We start from the raw sequence: 18,278 nt of genomic DNA, 5'->3' as shown, positions 1-18,278 counted from the left end.
TTAGTGAAAACTGTAATGCTCTCAGTGGACTTGACACTTATCGCTGTGTTAATGCATTTCATCCATCTTTTCCCTTTCCTTAGTGCTTTGATCCTAAACACTTTCGCTCTTATTCAGCAAGTCCTTTGCAAACTTGGCAGTGAGGAAACTGAGGAAACTGAAGAAGGCCTTGGCTGATGCTAAGGAAAAAGAGTCCAATGCTTCAAGAGTAATTTATAAAGAAATGCCCACCTCTAATTAGCGCTAAATTAACAACAAAGTGTGCTTTAATAAAACACCTCAAACAGAATACTGCAGTGGCGTAGCGTGGGTTGTCAGCACCCGGGGCAAGGCAAGTAATTTGCGCCCCCTAACCCGTGGATTTGCGCCCCCTAACCCATGGATTTGCGCCCCCTAACCCATGGATTTGCCCTAACCCCAGATGTTGCGCCCGGTGCGAACGGCCCCCCCCCTGCACCCCCCACGCTACGCCACTGGAATACTGCAAATCACAGTATAAAGCTTCCAGCTTTTCATAACCTACCATGCCACTTAACTCAATAAGAAATACAGAAAATAATAATAATTAAAAATGAATTTTACACAATACTCTTAACAGCACACTTTCAGCATTTATTGATCTTCTCAAGATAGGGCTTATTGGTGGCAGATCTTGGTTATGACCACATCTCTAAAGAGAGAATAACCTAGCCCCTTTTATTTTTTTCAGGTGGGCAGTCAAGATCTTTCTAATTTGCCTCACTTTTAATGTTTTCTATCTGTTTCTTATTTTGGCATTTTGAAGTGCTCCTGTTTTTTTACCGTACTAATATATTTAATGACTTAAACTGCTTTGGGGCCTCTAAAATGTGCCAAAGAAATGTTGTAGAAATGTACTATAGAGTTGTAGTTCAACAACATCTGGGGAACCCTTGGTTGGCTACCTATGTTTTAGAAGACTTACAGTCTGTGGGAGATATTGATTGCAGAATTCATTTTCAGAAAGACATCATACAAGAGCACTAGCTAAGCATCTATAGACCCCCCAAAGAATTGGTTGGTAGAAGGGCAAATCAACCATACCATTTACACATAGGAGCTTCTGTGTAATAATTCAGAGCAGAACAATTTCTACACGGATTGCCATCATTTAATTAATTTGTAAATGTTTCAAGCATCGGTGATTTACAATGCCTAATAATCATCCTGTGAAGTTCACTGAAATTGTGTAGAGAAATGGCTGGAAAATTAGATGTGATTTTGAAAATCAATATTGCTAAGTGCTGAGAGGTCACTTTTTGGTGCTGTGGAATAGTGTTTTGAAGGTGGGAGTTTCTCCCCTATTTATTACATATTTATTTCATGTCTTTAAGCTTCAACATCTTCAACTTATAGTAGAAGATTCCCCCTGCCTCAAAATATGTGAAGGCAACAAGTGGAAAAGAAGCTAGATAGGTTCTAACCCTTCACTTAAATGGCATCTGATTTTTGCATTGACAGATGAGGAAAAAAACCAGACACAAACATTTGATGCAGGTCAAGGAATGTCTCAAATTCCATAATTTTGCTTTTTGGCATTTATTATTTCTCTAATTCTTTATCATTTCAAAGAATTACACCAAAGAATCAAACAGAACTCAGGGAAGTTGCTATCAACTTCAAGTCACTTTCTCTTTCTATAAAACATTATAACCGAGATAATTTTTATGTGCACAGAAACTATATATGAAGCTTTGGCAGATATGTTTATCTACTTGAATGGGGAATCTAGAAACACATGTTAATTTCACATATAAGTTCTACAGTATACTAACTAGTTAGGTATCCATTTTTGCTTGGTATTGTTGTACAGTGGTGCCTCAGGTTAAGAACTTAATTTGTTCTGGAGGTCCGTTCTTAACCTGAAACTGTTCTTAACCTGAGGTACCACTTTAGCTCATGGGGCCTCCTGCTGCCGTTGCGCCGCTGCTGCACGATTTCTGTTCTCATTCTGAAGCAAAGTTCTTAACCCGAGGTACTATTTCTGGGTTAGTGGAGTGTGTAACCTGGAGCGTCTGTAACCCGAGATACCACTGTTTACCAGGCCTGCACAGCTTCAACTCACCAAGCATCACACTAAGAGATTTGCCATCCCTCCTGTTCCTACTTCTTATTTGGAGCTCCAAGACCAGGATGGGGGCTGTTGAGAACCTGACAAAATCACAATGCATGCCTAATGATAAGTCATGGTCTGTTTGATGAGTCAGGCAAATTGCACAGCTGCAATGATGCAATGGACAAAGCATCATGTTTGACAATGTAAAAAAATAATAATGTTGGACATTCATTAGCTGGCTTTGAATAAGTCACTATTTCTCTAACTGTCTATCTAATAGGCAGTTGTGAGCTCAATGGAACAATATTCAAGTCTTTGCACTGAAAATTCACACCATAATGAATACTAAGAATACAACCCCAAATTTAGCCTTGACTCCTTTTGGTGGAAGGGTGGGATATAAACTTAATAAATAACAATAAATAAATAAATAAATAAATAAATAAATAAATAAATAAATAAATAAATAAAACCAAGGGGAAACTCCTGTTCAGAAGCCACACCTAAAACTAGGGATGTGTGGACTCATTAAAGTCTGGACTGTCCTAGTTTTGCATGGAGAGGGGACTAAGACCATCTTGCATTATTTCTGGGCAGAGTCCACACAAAAGTCCGCCGAAAAGGTCAACACTGGCATTTTTCTTCTAGAATCTCACTAGCCCCTCCCCAGCTCCATAAGATACCAGGCAGTTTGGGTGTGATCTCTCAGTTGTCTTCTAATTAAACAGGTTAATTCCAAATTAAATTATATAAAAAAACACACCAAATAATCTTGTGACACTTTAAGACTATCAAATCATAAGATCCAACCCTCTTTGGCTTAAGCTTTATGAATCATTTACATATAATTACTGTTTGGTTCCGCTACAAACAACGTCCTGCAGAATTCTAGAATAAGTAACATGAATAGACCTCAATGCACATTTTAGATTTAGAAGGGGGCGGGGACAGGAGCTGTATGTCCCTAAAGGTAGATAATTTCAAAAATATACTTCTCAGCAGACTTAATGCAGGATGCTTTTGCCCACTGCCGCATGAAGAACATGATCTACTAGTCTCTGGGCAATCTTATACTCTCTACTTTGCCTTGCCTTAATAGCTGCAATCATTAAACACAATGGAATTGAGTTAAGGAGCTGCAGGGCTCCCCTTTTCACTTGCTTTGTAAGTTTATTTTATGTGTAATGTGCATATTTTGTAAGCATTTTCAGAGAAACTATATTAACTGTAATAAGAGAATCCTTAAGCAGACCTGTTAGTGAGTGCAGATACAATGAGTCAAGTAATGCATAGATACAAGTAACCCTCAGGTGTCATATATATTAAATGCATAAACAATTACTACTGAAGATTTTGTTTCTCTTTTATACATCAGTTGGTAAACTGAAATTCAATCACCACATATGTAATACAATTATGCATTGCTATTTTGTTAACAATCTACTACTTTTGGAGGCAAAGAATGCAAACACAAGGGAAGGCCCTTGCTACTCTATGTTATTGCACTGCAAAGGTTTTTGAGCCCAAGGCAAGTTGTTCTTAGCAAATACAACATTTGATATAAAAATGTCTGATTTTATCTATGAATATTGAAAGAGCTAGTGTTGGACAATTCAAATGAGATGTTTATTTTTCAGACTTCAATTTGTAATCAGTCTTAAAGGTTAGCATTTCTTTCCTAGGTAGTATATCTGAGCACTCACAACTGATTACACTTGTTTTTGGCCTAAAATGTATATTATAGAGGCTACCTAGGTTGGGGGCCAGGCAGTTCACTACTACCACTGTCTGAAAGTGTTAAGTCAGGAATGCATTGTATACCTGCCAGGTGTTACCAAGTGTATCACAAACTCATTACAATCAGGGATTGACTTAGGAAGGCAGGGACAAGTTCTCTCCCTCCGCCCATTTCAGACCATTATACCCCAGGAACACCTTTATTTTTTGATTTAGAAAAGTAATCACAACACATTCAATACAATCTTTAATAAATGCAAGACAGACCATTTTCAACTTTGCTGTAAATCTTGTCCCCCCCCCCAATACAACCAAAACGTAAACAGCACATTGATTACAATCAAGTCTACCAAAAATCAATGAAAGACCTCCTAGGATAAGCTGAAAATTATTGTGCAGCAATCTGCAGGAAAGGGTTAATCAAGGTCACAAGAGCAACCCACACCGAAATCAAATTCTTGAGGTCCTAGAGTCTAACAACATCCAGATTTACCTGGAAGTACATTTAACAACTTCATAATGTCGAAGCCAGGGAAGTAAATGGCAGAAGCATATGTCCTTCTAAATGGAAACTGAAGATTTTAAATGATACTACTTCCTGTGAAATATTAGCCTTTTAATTATGATGATGAAACTTAAACAACATGAGTTCACAGGTGCCTGTTACACATTTACAGACTTGTCACATAGGAATACCTTAGGACCATTCTACCACTGCTATAGTAATCATCCCAGAAATTATGGTAAATATACATAACACTTCAAATCAGACTCATTTGTGACTATGATTATTTGACTATATATAATCACACAATGAACTTTGGCTAATAGTAACCAGAATTGTCATCAGTAACTACAAAGCATCACCTAAACCAATGTAATCAAACTTCTTTCTATGGTTTCAGAAACATAACATGCAAAAGGTGGTGGAAAAAGATGAGAAAGGAGCTTTCTATGGACAAGACAAGGCCTTGTTCATCAAACACAGTCCATTCCACGCTTCACAACTGAGTGCTGGTTAATATAGCAAGCATTCACCATCTAATTGCTTCATGACCCAAAACATTCAGAACCATCAGCTCCACGACATAGTTACAGGGTTCACTGCTGATCATCCATTTGTGGTAAAAAAGAAAAGAAAGAAAAGCTGCCATGATTATGCAAATGATGAGACTTAGTGTTCATACATCATTACAATGTTCAGTGTGTTTCTCTCTGCTCTGCAGCAGAAATTCTTACATCAGGGATGGGGAACCTTCGGGCATTCAGATGTTACTGAGCTCCAGATCCTAGCACGGCCAAGTGTCAGGGTTCATGGGTGTAGCACAGCACCCCCAATCCTTGCTTTACATCAATCTTGTAAAGCAGATTACTATTGCCGCAGTGTGTGGGGATGCAGCTGAGCTTCAAAGATTGTGGCTTACTTACGGTATCCCAGAAAGTCCATGGCTGAAACAGAATTTTAAGTACTTCAGCCACTTAGCCATTATACCAACTAGATCACACGTCCCCACTTAATGGTGCTAGCCTACATAATCAGTACTCATTTTAATATGGTCCAAAGGAAAGCAGAGCAATACATTTGGCGCTAGCTTGGCTTCAGGAGTTGCCTGAAGAAGGAGTGCACCCCATAACCCCTTCCTGTATATATATTCCTGCAGATATATTAACCCCCATCCTCATCATATCCATCTCACTTCCATTAGGGTTTCTTATGGGTTACTTTATGGAAAAGATACAATCTAAAGAACAAAAAATCATGGCCAAAGTGAAAGTGGTAAGAAATTTTCAAGTTCTGTCCTCAGACCACTAGATCTAGTTTTCTATCCAATGCCTTCAGTTTTTTTTGCAGCATTATTTATTCCTTTTAATCTTCCTCTTGACTTGTTCTGCTGTGTTTTCCCCGCCAAAAAATATTTGCTTAGCACCTGAACTTTACAGAGAAAATTCATTAAACATTTACACTCTGCTTACATCTTCTCCTGACATGTAAAAACAAAGTAGGCTTGTATTACTAAAGTAGACAAAGCACTGGAGAATACACTGTGAAAATAATCCTTAGCAAGCAGGACTTTGTGAAAAGGAACTTGCCATTCTGCGGTTTCTACAATTCTATATCCAAATGAAGCTGCCTTTGATTCAACATACTCCAATGATGGACAGAATCTAAAGTGTCGTAATTGCACTGCATTGAAAGTAGTGGTTTATCCCCTGTTCGGGACCTGATGCAGCTACCCAAGGAAAACTTTTTGCCCCCTAAGATTCCACTTATTTTGATGGTGGAAGCCAAAAAACCCAAAGCAAAGCAAAGCAACAAGAAAAGAAAAGAAAACCCCAATAACCTGACCTGGAAAGGCAAGCTTCCATGTTAGAAGCTGCCCAGAACGGCTGGGGCAACCCAGTCAAATGGGCAAGGTACAACAAATAAATTATTATTAGTTACAAACCTTTCAATATAGATGCACATACATCTCAGAAGCCCTTAATCCTCTGACCAATTGATGGGTAAAACTGAACTTTAATATGGGCATTCCAGGGTGTATGCACCATTGACACCACACATTTAGTGGTTCAAGAGCTGGAAGTGTTACTCTGGTATACTAAACTGTTATTTTCTTTCAAAAGCTCAGGATCAGTGTCACCAAACTCTACTGAGATCCAGTTTCGGATTCTGTCGCCAAACCTTCAAGAATTGCTTTATGTCACAGATTGCTAAAGTAATAAATGGGAAGATCATTAAAGTGCTTTGCATAAAGCAAATGTACTGGCATGATGCAATGAGTATTAGTATTGATTTCTTTCTTTTTACAAAGCTAGGGATTCCTAAAATTCATGAACGCTAATCGGATGGATTTAGTAAGGAATAGCATTTTGGATTATACTACTGTCCTTGATCCCCATCAGATCATATACCAATTCTTCTGTGCTTGTCTGCCTGACATTTTATACTTCTCAAGATGACAGATCACAAAGAGCAATGTCTTCTTAAAATAATCAGCACATATGGGTGACGGGAATAGAGCAATACTGCCTAACAACTGTTCTGAGGTATTTTAGAATCAAGAGGAAGGGTCATAGCATTTGTTCAAATGTATCTGCTTCCTCTTCCAGTCCTTCTCCTTTTCCTCCTTCTCCTTCTCCCCCACTATCTTAGTGACACTTGACAATGAACCAGGTAGCATTATCTGAAGTAATGATGCACAGTCAATACGAATTCCATCAATCGACATGGATAACCTTCAGGAATATCAAGAGTAAGGTGACTTTGCTACTGGGAAGAAATGATTTGCTATTCAAAAATTATGATATCAACTTTGAAAGTTGTTATAAAAAATACATCAATTACACAATTGTTTTTCAATCTTTTTTTCAAGCTACATTGAAAGCTAACATATCTTACATCCAGTGTGATATTCCCCATTCCCTGATTCACCAGGATTGGCCTTTGCAGCCCAATGTGGTGGCAAGAAGAGGAGCAACCGGTGTTTCCAGCACTCTATATTGTGTGTATGGGGGGGGGAGAGTAGAGGTTCTGGGAAATCCCATGATAGCGTCAGAGCTAGTCACTGGATGTACTGGGCTCCAGAGTGTACCTGCTTAAAGACTTCACCTTCCAGGTCTACTCTGGAAGTACATATGGACTCCCAGAGCTTGCAAGCAGCACAACCCTCAGGAGATCTCAGAGAGGTAGCATTGGCAAGCTTGAGGAATAAACTGAAGATATGGCAGAGTGAGGCAAAACAACCAATGGAAGAAGAATTGGGGAGTGAGGAGCTGACTGTGTGGTCACCTGAATGGCAAGTAGAATGTGTGAAGAGCAGCAAAAAAGTTGAAAGAATACAAGGGCTGAAAGTACTGAGGGGGAAGCCGCATGGTGAAGGGATATTAGCAGCTGGTCACGCTTTATACAGAGCAGAAAGCAGCTCCAGAGGGCACTCATTCACTCCAGTTTGAGTGGTGCTGACCAGGAATCGCCCCACTTACCCAACAGTAGGATGGGTGAAGCCGTGCACCAGCAACGCTCTGTGCAATGCGTACATTATACCTGGCCTAACAACCCATTGGTGGTCTAGCTGAAGGCAGTGAGGCTTGACTGCCTCAGGAAACTGCAGCAAGGCCTAACTTTGTGTGCCTTCCTTCACAGTTGGCACCAGTGTTGCTGGTACAACACATTGGCTCTTTACTACTACTTAAAGGTAAAGGGACCCCTGACAGTTAAGTCCATTCGCAAATGACTCTGGGGTTGCGGCGCTCATCTTGCTTTACAGGCCGAGAGAGCAGGCGTTTGTCCACAGATAGTTTTTCTGGGTCATGTGGCCAGCATGACTAAGCTGCTTCTGGCGAAACCAGAGCAGCACACGGAAATGCCATTTACCTTCCTGTCGGAGCGGTACCTATTAATCTACTTGCACTTTTTGGCATGCTTTCAAACTGCTAGGTTGGCAGGAGCAGGGACTGAGCAACAGGAGCTCACCCCACCGCGGGGATTCGAACCACCGACCTTTTGATTGGCAAGCCCAAGGCTCAGTGGTTTAGACCACAGTGCCACCCGTGTACCTTTTACTACAACTTATACAGCTATAAATATGATCAGCTTCTGAAAAAGGGAGATCAGCAAAGAGTAGGATCCTATAAGCTGAGCACTCTGCTTACAATTTACATTGGTAAGTTCCAATTAGGAAATTCAAGAGTTTCTGCTAAAAAAAAAAAGCGAACAAGGGTGCTCATGCCATCTCACCTCCTTTCTCCTCTCAACACCAATAGAAAGACTCAGAGCTCCTGTCAGCAGCAAGGCAAAGTCATGATGCAGCCAGCACTGCCTGGAAAGAAGGCATCCAGAGGACACACCACTCCAGCCTCAGGAAAAGACCATCGAACAACCAGCCAGGTCCAGCCTGACACACCCTACAGAGGCTTTCAATGGCCCTAGAGGTGGCTATCAAGTGCCATGATCAAATGGGGGTTCCAAGTCAGGCAACAGAAACTTTGTCTCCCTTGAGCAAGCCACCAAAGCAGAGCAAACAGCATGACTCCTCAACTGAACTAAAGGAGAGTTTTGGGAAACTAGCAATCATGAACAGGCATTCAAATGATATGGAAAAGGGGAAGTTTGGGGAAAGATTTCACTCTACACCAAAGTGCCCCCTTTCATTAAAAAATATCCCTGCACAAGATCATTTCACAGAACACTAAGAGTGATGGCAAACTGTTGATTCACCACCAAAAACATCTGACTGAAGGAATGTCTACAGATTTGTGCAGAGGCTTTCTAGTCTAGGAGTACTGAGGGGGTTGTCCTCAAACAAAGGTGGCTCAGAATATAAATGCCTTTGGATCCTCTTTGCCCAACAAATCCACGCCTGTAAAAACTTATCTCCTCTTCCTTACCTTCTATTACTATACTTTCAAACAGGTAATATTATGAACACTAAGGCATAATCATACCTTAAATGAAGGTTTAAAGGAAAAGGTATCAGAGGTTTCTTAAAGGGTATAGTGACTCCTTGTTTTCCAAAATTAGTTAAATAAGCATGAAAAATGGAATGTTACTTTAATCAAGGAGTATGAAAGAAATTTTGACTTGATGTTATGATTATGAACACAGGAGGAACTTAATTGCTAGGTTAATTTTCTTGTTACCTCAGATGTGTTTTAATGAAACACTGTGTGAACTCATTGGATTTGTTGATTCTTTTAATATGTCTATTTACTTTCCTGTTCCTTGCATCTTCAATCATGTCTCGGTGCATAAGCAGGTACTCTTTCTAAGCATATCTATGTTCACAGAATTAAAATGAGGAGGAAAGAGAGTACTCACACTTAGGTTGATCATAACAAAAGCCTTATGTCATGTATAAAGCAATGCTGCCTACTCAGATGTTTTAAATGCCACTATCAAATAAACCAGAGGTGAGGAATTTCCAGCTGATGGGCAGAATCTCTAGTTATAGCGACTTACCCTAGGCCATGCCCTTCCCCAGGCCACACCTCTCTCTGGACCTGCTGCACATCCCCATCTGCTGTGGCTTGGCAGAAATGTGTCATTGCACTGTCATAATGCCTCTTGCTTAGGCAGTTGGGTGGGTGGAGAGATTGTGGGTGTAGATAGCTTTGTGATGGGTCATTAGCTACTTCATTAACTTTGTCTTTAAGGTGTCACAACATTCTTTGTTGTTTTTGCTTCCGAAGACTAACAGGGCAACACCTGTGGAAATTCATTAATTCTGAAACGGAACATGCAAGGAAGGTAGCTGATTTGTAAATATCTGTTGATGGCTGATGTATGCATGTCTATTGTGTGCTATGTGTGTGTGGGGGGGGAAGGTTAATAATATGTACATTTCTTCATCAGCAACTGACAAAACAGAACATTGACTTCTGCAAAATAAACTAACTGTGATGATGAGAAAGATTGAGGGCACAAGAAGGGACGACAGAGGAAGAGATGGTTGGACAGTGTTCTCAAGCTACCAACATGAGTTTGACTAAACTGCGGGAGGCAATGGAGGACAGGAGTGCCTGGCGTGCTCTGGTCCATGGGGTCACAAAGAGTTGGACACAGCTAAACGACTAAACAACAAGAAGTGGCATGGAAAATACCAGTTGGAAGTGCCAATCAATATCAGAATAGACTGAGGTACATACGTTCATACATCCCTTACAGTAGGCTATGTTCAAACCATGCCAAAGTCACAAATTTTCACACATACCTCTTACTATTAAGGCAACCAAGCTCAAGGATATAATGCAGTCAGGCAAATGACTCAAGGAGGGCATGGAGCAGGCCTATTTATGGATATGGTCTATGGAGAAGTGGTGTGGCCTGAAGAAACAGGCTTTTGTAGCTGACATCTCAACATTCTGTACTTTTGGGAATTTCATTGTCAGTCTATTTGGGAGTTCTAGAGGATTACAAAAACAAGCAAGCCTATATATACTTTTGTGTATGTACACAATTCTCTAGATCTTATTTTTAGGTGGCCCTCTTACACCTGCAAAGTAAGAGGCATCTGGGCACCCAAGTTCATTCTTAGGTAGAACATATTCACCACAGTTACAACTTCACCATTATATATGCATCTTTAAAATTAATGGCATTTTTCAATAATCATACTATTAGTAGTAAAATACAACACATTCCACCCTTTTAAATTCCAGGTGAGAGGGGAGGCATCCTCAACTGCACTGAGTCATGATAATATGTTCAGGTTAAGAGAACATGTGAACTACAAGAACTAATTGAGCAACAGTGCCGAATTGAATATGCTGTACCACTAACTATTCTACGTGAAGTAGTATTCTTTCTATCCTGCAAAAAAATAGCATGCCAATCTTTCCTATACTATCCATTCAATCCAAGTCATATTCAATTGTGTCTGTGTTCAAGAAGAAAGTAAGATGTCTTTCAGGAATATAGATGTATCTCCTCAGTGAAGATCCCTGATAAGCTTTCAAGGAATCCCAGAGTTATAGGGATGGAAAGGATAGTAGTTTTTAATCATTATGTACTCTCTGCCTTGAGCGCCTCATATATTTTTTCTTTGTAAGAAGCAGCCATGGGTCAAGATAAAAATCCTCTCTATTCCTAAAATGATATTAGTTAAGAAGTGGGGGGGGGGGGGAGGTAAGAGTACAAATTATGCCCATAAGTCTTCTCCTTAGCAATTTTGGAGGCAATCTGGATGAAGACTATAGAACAGGACCAAAAAGGTTATAACCTGCCTCTCTCCAACTGAAATTGTAACTCAGTGACAGTGTGTGTGTTTCCTATTCAGAAGCCCCAATTTTAATCCCTAGCATTTTGAGTTGAAAAGGATCAGCTAGGTGGTGATAGGAAAGATCCTAAGGATATTGCCTTAGATCCTGGAAAGCCACTGTCAGTTAGGTAGACGATACCAAGCTAGACTGGCAAATTCTCTAGCCTGGCAGTTTCTTATGTTCTTCCAAAGCAGTCCAAACATTTAGATTTGCCCCTTTAAAAGCCCTTAAAAGCCATTCCTTTGTTTTTTAACATACAGATAGCTTGGGTCCCTCCCTCCCCTTTTTTGCACTTTGTTGAATGCTTTATATTATTATGGAACCACTCGACTGCCAACCTTTGTGTACCTGCTCTGACGTGTGTTTGGCAAGGATGCAAAGTTGTTTGATGGTGTTTGGAAAAAAAAAATTCCTTTTCACATAAAAGAAAGGATAAGCAAAAGCAAAGATTCATCAGCTTATGTATACAGGCTTCTCTGTTGTGAAGGCTCTAGCAGTGGGATATGGGAACTGAGAAATCCAATCTAATAGGCTGAACAAGGGAGAGTGGTCTGAATGGGGGGGGGAATCCATGGACATTCAGAATGTTCAGGCTTGCACAGGCTTATAACAACATACAATACTCTGGGGAAAATTTGAGCTTTCAAATTATAATTTCCATGGCAGCACCAACAATGGGTGCTCATTTCAAACAATACAGCTTCTAAAGCAACCTTGTTGTGCTCATTCCCTTTTGTTCCAAAAAGAGGCTTAGATGTCTGTAACTATTGGTACACACACACACATATGTAACACTGGTCTGAGGAAAGTGGAGTAAGATTTCTTGGTTATGGAAGCAGAGAAACGTAGAATGAATCTTCTATCAGCAAGCAGTGGCACAGTGTCAGACACAATGACAACTATGAGTCGACAAATGGCGGTAATCCACACACATAGCAAGGGATCTCCCTTGCCAGTAATGTCAGTGGAAAGTTTTCCATAATATACCAGCTCTGGTTTCAGTGAGTGCCTGGCAGGGTGGGAGTTCTTGAAAGATGTGTTTAGCAGGGTGACATTGTGTGGATCATCTACCGATATCAGCCAGTCTGGTGGTTGGTGGGGGGAAGCAGGTTTGGCTGGAGGGGTGGGTCAGAGAGGGGTTTCCAAATGCTTGCCATCTGTTAACTGCTATGATATCCCTCCCCTCAGACGTATCACTGGAGATTAATCCATCATGCTTGATAGTCTGGTGGTGCTGTTATTAATAAGGGAAGGGCTGTCATAGTCCATAGGACTCCTTCACCAGGAAACCTCCATTTAGGAGCTTGATTTGAGGGCTTGCATAGGGCCTTCTAGCATACGGTCATGAATGCCTGAATAGTTGAGTCAGTAGAGCATGAGATGCTTACTCTCTCATGGTTGTGGGTTTGAGTCACATGTTGGGCAAAAGTTTCCGGAATTGCAGGGGGCTGAACTAGATGACCCTTGTGGACCTTCCAGCTCTTTGATTCTATCTTGATTAGGGATACTGTTGAGTTGAAGCCCACCCCTACTGCCTGACACCATCTCTGTCTGAGGTTGTTTCCTGTGATCTTAGAGGGAGACTGCAGTATTTTTCAAGAAAATGCCTTAGGGGTGGCCAAGGATTTCCTATTCAGCTGACTCACATCTGAGCCAGAAGAAGAAGAAGAAGAAGAGGAAGAGGAGGAAAAGGAGAAGGAGGAGGGGTTTGGACTTGATATTGTGCCTTTCACTCCCCTTAAGGAGTCTCAAAGCGGCTAACGATCGCCTTTCCCTTCCTGCCCCACAACAAACACTCTGTGAGGTGAGTGAGGCTGAGAGACTTCAGAGAAGTGTGACTAGCCCAAGGTCACCCAGCAGGTGCATGTGGAAGAGTGGGGAAGTGAACCCCGTTCACCAGATTACAAGTCCACCGCTCTTAACCACTACACCATGCTGGCACTTTCAGTCCCCAGAAAACAAGAGGCAAAGGAATTGAGACTCCTTAAAACATGGTCCCTGAATAAGCACAAACCATTCACTATTTCATAAATTGTTGTGATTTATGATATATTTTCAACAAAGAAAGCAAGTTCCTGGAAACATGTCTCCTACGAACCACATGGTTAATGGTAGAACCATGGTTATGAGCCAGTGTGGTGTAGTGGTTAAGAGCGGTGGACTCGTAATCTGGTGAACCGGGTTCGCTTCCCCACTCCTCCACATGCAGCTGCTGGGTGACCTTGGGCCAGTCACACTTCTCTGAAGTCTCTCAGCCTCACTCACCTCACAGAGTGTTTGTTGTGGGGGAGGAAGGGAAAGGAGAATGTTAGCCACTTTGAGACTCCTTCGGGTAGTGATAAAGCGGGATGTCAAATCCAAACTCTTCTTCTTCTTCTAGAACCAAGTTTTAAATTGTTCTGAACTGAAACAGTGGCATAATTTTCATGAACACTCATCACAGATCTAAATAGATGTGCCCTCTCACTTTTCAATGCTAGGTTTCATCTATTTTTGAAAGAACATGGAACTCTTCACAAGAGGATGGGAGCCAGGTGGAAGAAATGAGCATCCTGGTTGCTATGGCAACCATGTTTCCACCTCCTCACTCAGATCCTGTTGCATGTATTTGTATATCTACCATGTGGTTATACATTCAGATGTACATCCAAATGTATTTCCTCCTGGAAACAATTAATGCATTGTACCGACATACACATTTGTATGCAAAACCATCCATATTCTGTAACTAGTCTCACATTACATGCCAAGCAAAATCCCAGCCATGCAGCTTGCTTTTTTGGGAGCAGTAATTAAAGCATAAAAGCACGGTTATGCAGCTTTAAACTATAAAGCTGGATTTACTGAAACAGGGTACAGAAAAACTAACCAATTTAAACAATCATATTTAGAAGAAAGGGTTTATCAACTCTCTACCTTTTGGGGGATGAGTTGTAAACAAGAAGTTTCTAGAATTCTCTGGTAACAGTTCCCCTCTGTTACCTTGACCTGGATTTTCTTAATTTTATTCAATTGGTTATTTCATCTCATTATTTTATGCAATTGACACCCAATAAAGGCTGCTCTACCTTGGAGGGAGAAAAATGATTTTCTTTCATGAAACTGCTTTTTTGTTTCCTTCTCTTGATCTTGGCTAAGACCCGAGGTTCAAGTTTCTGCTGGCAGACTGAACCTGGCTGATGAACAGAGCAGTTGCAGACAATGAAATGACTAGTGCTGTGTTGTAAGACAGAGAACATCAGTCTGGCTTTCTGAACAATAGCATCATACTTTCTCTCCATTGCATTCAGACCAAGGCGAATACGAAGACTCTGATTGGCCTTGATGATATTGTAATGTGGGCAAACCTGATCGGTGGTGTGGTTTCCCCTTTGCTCAAAGGTACAGCAGATGCTTAGCATACAAAACTATCTCAAGTAAACACAAGCATTTTCGAGTATGGCTGGGACTGCAGAGCCTCTACTGGTGAATGTAGACAGCACTGAGCTATAGGGACCAGCAGTTTGACTGTGTAAGGCAACAATTTATGTTCCTATGTACTGTGAAGTAAACATATTCAGTATGTGATTCCCATAATCCTATGGTGAAAAATGACATCAAAGAAGTGCTAGGATGGTAGAGCACACAATCATTTAAAAAGAGAAGGCAGTAGTAGATGGCAATTGGTTGATTAAAGGTAAGATCCCCACGGGGGGGGGGGACCCAAAACCTCGCTTTCACTCCCTGAAACAGCTGTTTAGCAATAAAAAAGCAAAAATTTCAAAAATTTGGCACAGCATTATTTCAGAACCACGGCTCCAAAAACATTAGTCATTTTAATATAAATTACAAAACTGCAATTTTTGTTCCTTTGGAGATGTCAGTTCTCATGCACTTTGCATGCGTGTGAATTTTTACAGTACTTAAAGCACAGGGGTTGTTTTTTTTATACAGCATGATTATGGCACATACATTAGCTAGAGCCCTGTTTTACCGAAGTAAATATAAACCCTGAGTCACAATCACCATATGTTAAAGCACTGTAATGTGAAGCATTTATGAAAGAGAGAATGAAAGCTTACTGGTGGTGATTTAACAGAACAAAACACTACAGCATACACCCTTAAACAAAACAGGCTAGCAAAGAATGAATAAATAGGGAATGAGAAAAAAATGAACCACAGCAATATAAAAAAGGTTCCCTTGTTTCCTGGGTAACAAAGTCAAAGATGACAATGATCACACAGCTGAGGTAGGCCTTTCAAATGAAAAACAAGCAAAATGCCACATTGGCAGACCAAAAATACCACATCCTACTTCGAAAATCACCCTGTTAAATTTTTAAACATAATAATAAAAATAAAAAGAGTGACTGCTGTCAGGTAGTTGGAATGCAACATATCTAGCTAAAGGCAATAAATAGTAGCTTAATCAAAAGTTTGGAAACTTGTCTCAATTGAGGGAAAGTAGCATTGCTTCATCAACTTCAGTAGAGCTAGGCTTTGTCTACACATGATGAAATCTGGTCTTTCCTACTAGCATGAACTCCGTGAATACTGCACCTAAAGGCGAAGACTGGCTAAAAGGCTATTAAAGTGCAGTGAGCAACGTGGGGAAGTTCAGCAAGCAGCTTCTGCAGCTGGCCAGAGAGAGAGAACTGCCTGCAAGCCTGGTGCATAGCAAACCAGCAGAAGTACCTGGTAGTGGTGAGATTGATTAGCTGAGGCAGAAGGACAAGAGTAACTAACATATAAAAGGTTAGGAGCTATGCTTTTACAAGTCAGTCCCATATATGCTTCCGTATTACGCACAACTGCCATTTAAAGAAACAGTAACCAATTTAAGTATTTACCTTTGAGCATTGAGGCCGAATCCCTACAAGACAGAAGTACTGTTTCTGGGGGACAGGGGGCGGGCAGGTGTGGGGGACCCTCTGGTCCTGAATGAAGTAACAGTGCCCCTGAAGGACCAGGTGCGCAGGACCAGAAGTCATGGACGTGCAGGTTAATTCTGTGTTCAGGGTGGTGGCAGCTAGACTGGTGACTGGGAGCAGCTGCCGGGAACATATAACACTAGTTCTGAAAGACCTACATTGGCTACTAGTACATTTCCAAGCACAATTCAAAGTGTTGGTGCTGGCATTTAAATAGCCTCAGCCCAGTATACCTGAAGGACCATCCTCCCCGTCATTCAGCTCCGTGGCTCTTCTAGCAGTTCCCTCACTGTGAGAAGTGTTTCAGGGAATCAGGCAGAGGGCCTTCTCGGTGGTGGTGCCTACCCTGTGGAATGCCCTCCCATCAGATGTCAAAGAGATGAGTAACTATACAACCTTTAGAAGACATCTGAAGGTAGGGAAGTTTTTTAATGTTATTTTTCTTTATTTATAAAGTGTGCCTGGCTGGTTTTACACCACATCTAAAGTACCACAGCTACTGGATTATAGATTAAAGTTTTCTTTAAACAGCATAATATAACTGTGTGGTGACAGTATTTAGAAGATTTTGAAAAAATAAGGACAATGGTACAAGTGGGAGTAAAACAGGAGCTTGGTGAATCTACAGTGATCAATAGAAGCTGGTTGTCCACATTTAAATTGGAGTGACAGTCCACACAAAGGCTGAAAATGCTAGTGTAGGAAAGCTGAATATGACACAAATACAGTGGTACCTCAGGTTAAGTACTTAATTCATTCCAGAGGTCCGTACTTAACCTGAAACTGTTCTTAACCTGAAGCACCACTTTAGCTAATGGGGCCTCCTGCTGCTGCTGCGCCGCTGGAGAATGATTTCTGTTCTCAACCTGAAGCAAAGTTCTTAACCTGAAACACTATTTCTGGGTTAGCGGAGTCTGTAACCTGAAGCGTATGTAACCTGAAGTGTATGTAACCTGAGGTACCACTGTACTTATTTGTTACTATAGTCAAGGAGTTGATTCTTGTAGAGACAAACATATTACAAAGCTGAAGTCAGGTCCTTAGTAAAGAGTTGTTACAGCCATAAGTGGCAACTCCCTGGGGCCCTGGCTGCCCGAGCACCCACAAAATTCCACATGAAGGGGCTGGGCACCCACAAATTTCGGTGCCAGTGCCATGCACACTGCATGGCACCCATGGTCATGGGGCCAAATTGGCACTCTTGGTGACAGCCATAGAATCAACTCAGACATCTCAGAATACAGCTGGGTAGAATTGCCCAAGTTGTTGATTTGTTTGCTATGTTAGTGGCCGTGCAAGCATACATCAATTCCTGCTAGCCCCCAGCTCACGTTTTGCTACAAAAATACTGTGTGTGACTTATGTTACTGAAGGTTAGATGTTAGACAAGAGGACTGCAGTTGATTTAAGCCAATACATTTATCAAAGCTAGGTGGGTTTGGCTTGAGTTCTTCTTGGTGACTTTTAGTGATTATTCCATTATCTCTGCTTAAAAAGTGAAAAGCACAAGCCGTGTCTTGATATTAATTCTTTGCGAAAAGAGGAAAAATGGTCCTGACTCTGAAGCTTTGCAAAAAGATTTTGGAAAGGAAATTCCTGCAAAGCATGTCCAAAATATCGTTGTGTTACTTGCAGTACAATCTTGGTAGGCTGCCAAACATGACATCAATTCCATCCTCAACAAAGACAGACATTGTCAGGACTACTGGTAACGATGCTCAGATTTTCTCGCTTCTTTCTTCTCATACCAGCAAGAAATCGTATAATTTCAGTTAATTAGCCAGCTCTTTCATGAGA

The 18,278-nt window shown here is 40.9% G+C and overlaps 1 protein-coding gene across 4 annotated transcripts in view; it reads right to left on the bottom strand.

The window, feature by feature from the left end:
- IL1RAPL1 (interleukin 1 receptor accessory protein like 1) overlaps positions 1-18,278 on the bottom strand; it is a 636,262-nt gene that overhangs the window by 547,200 nt on the left and 70,784 nt on the right. Inside the window, exon 1 of one of the 4 annotated variants that reach the window (XM_083612314.1) lies at positions 9,771-9,832. The exons of the other annotated variants lie outside the window; for them this stretch is intronic. The gene's annotated coding sequence lies outside the window, so the exon portion shown is untranslated. Of the gene's footprint in view, positions 1-9,770; positions 9,833-18,278 lie in introns of those variants that run through there. 4 annotated transcript variants of the gene reach the window in all.

The sequence above is a fragment of the Podarcis filfolensis genome (genome assembly GCF_964270895.1).
Source record: "Podarcis filfolensis genome assembly, chromosome: 4".
Classification (NCBI taxonomy): domain Eukaryota; kingdom Metazoa; phylum Chordata; class Lepidosauria; order Squamata; family Lacertidae; genus Podarcis; species Podarcis filfolensis.
This window is presented reverse-complemented; position numbering and strand designations above follow the sequence as displayed.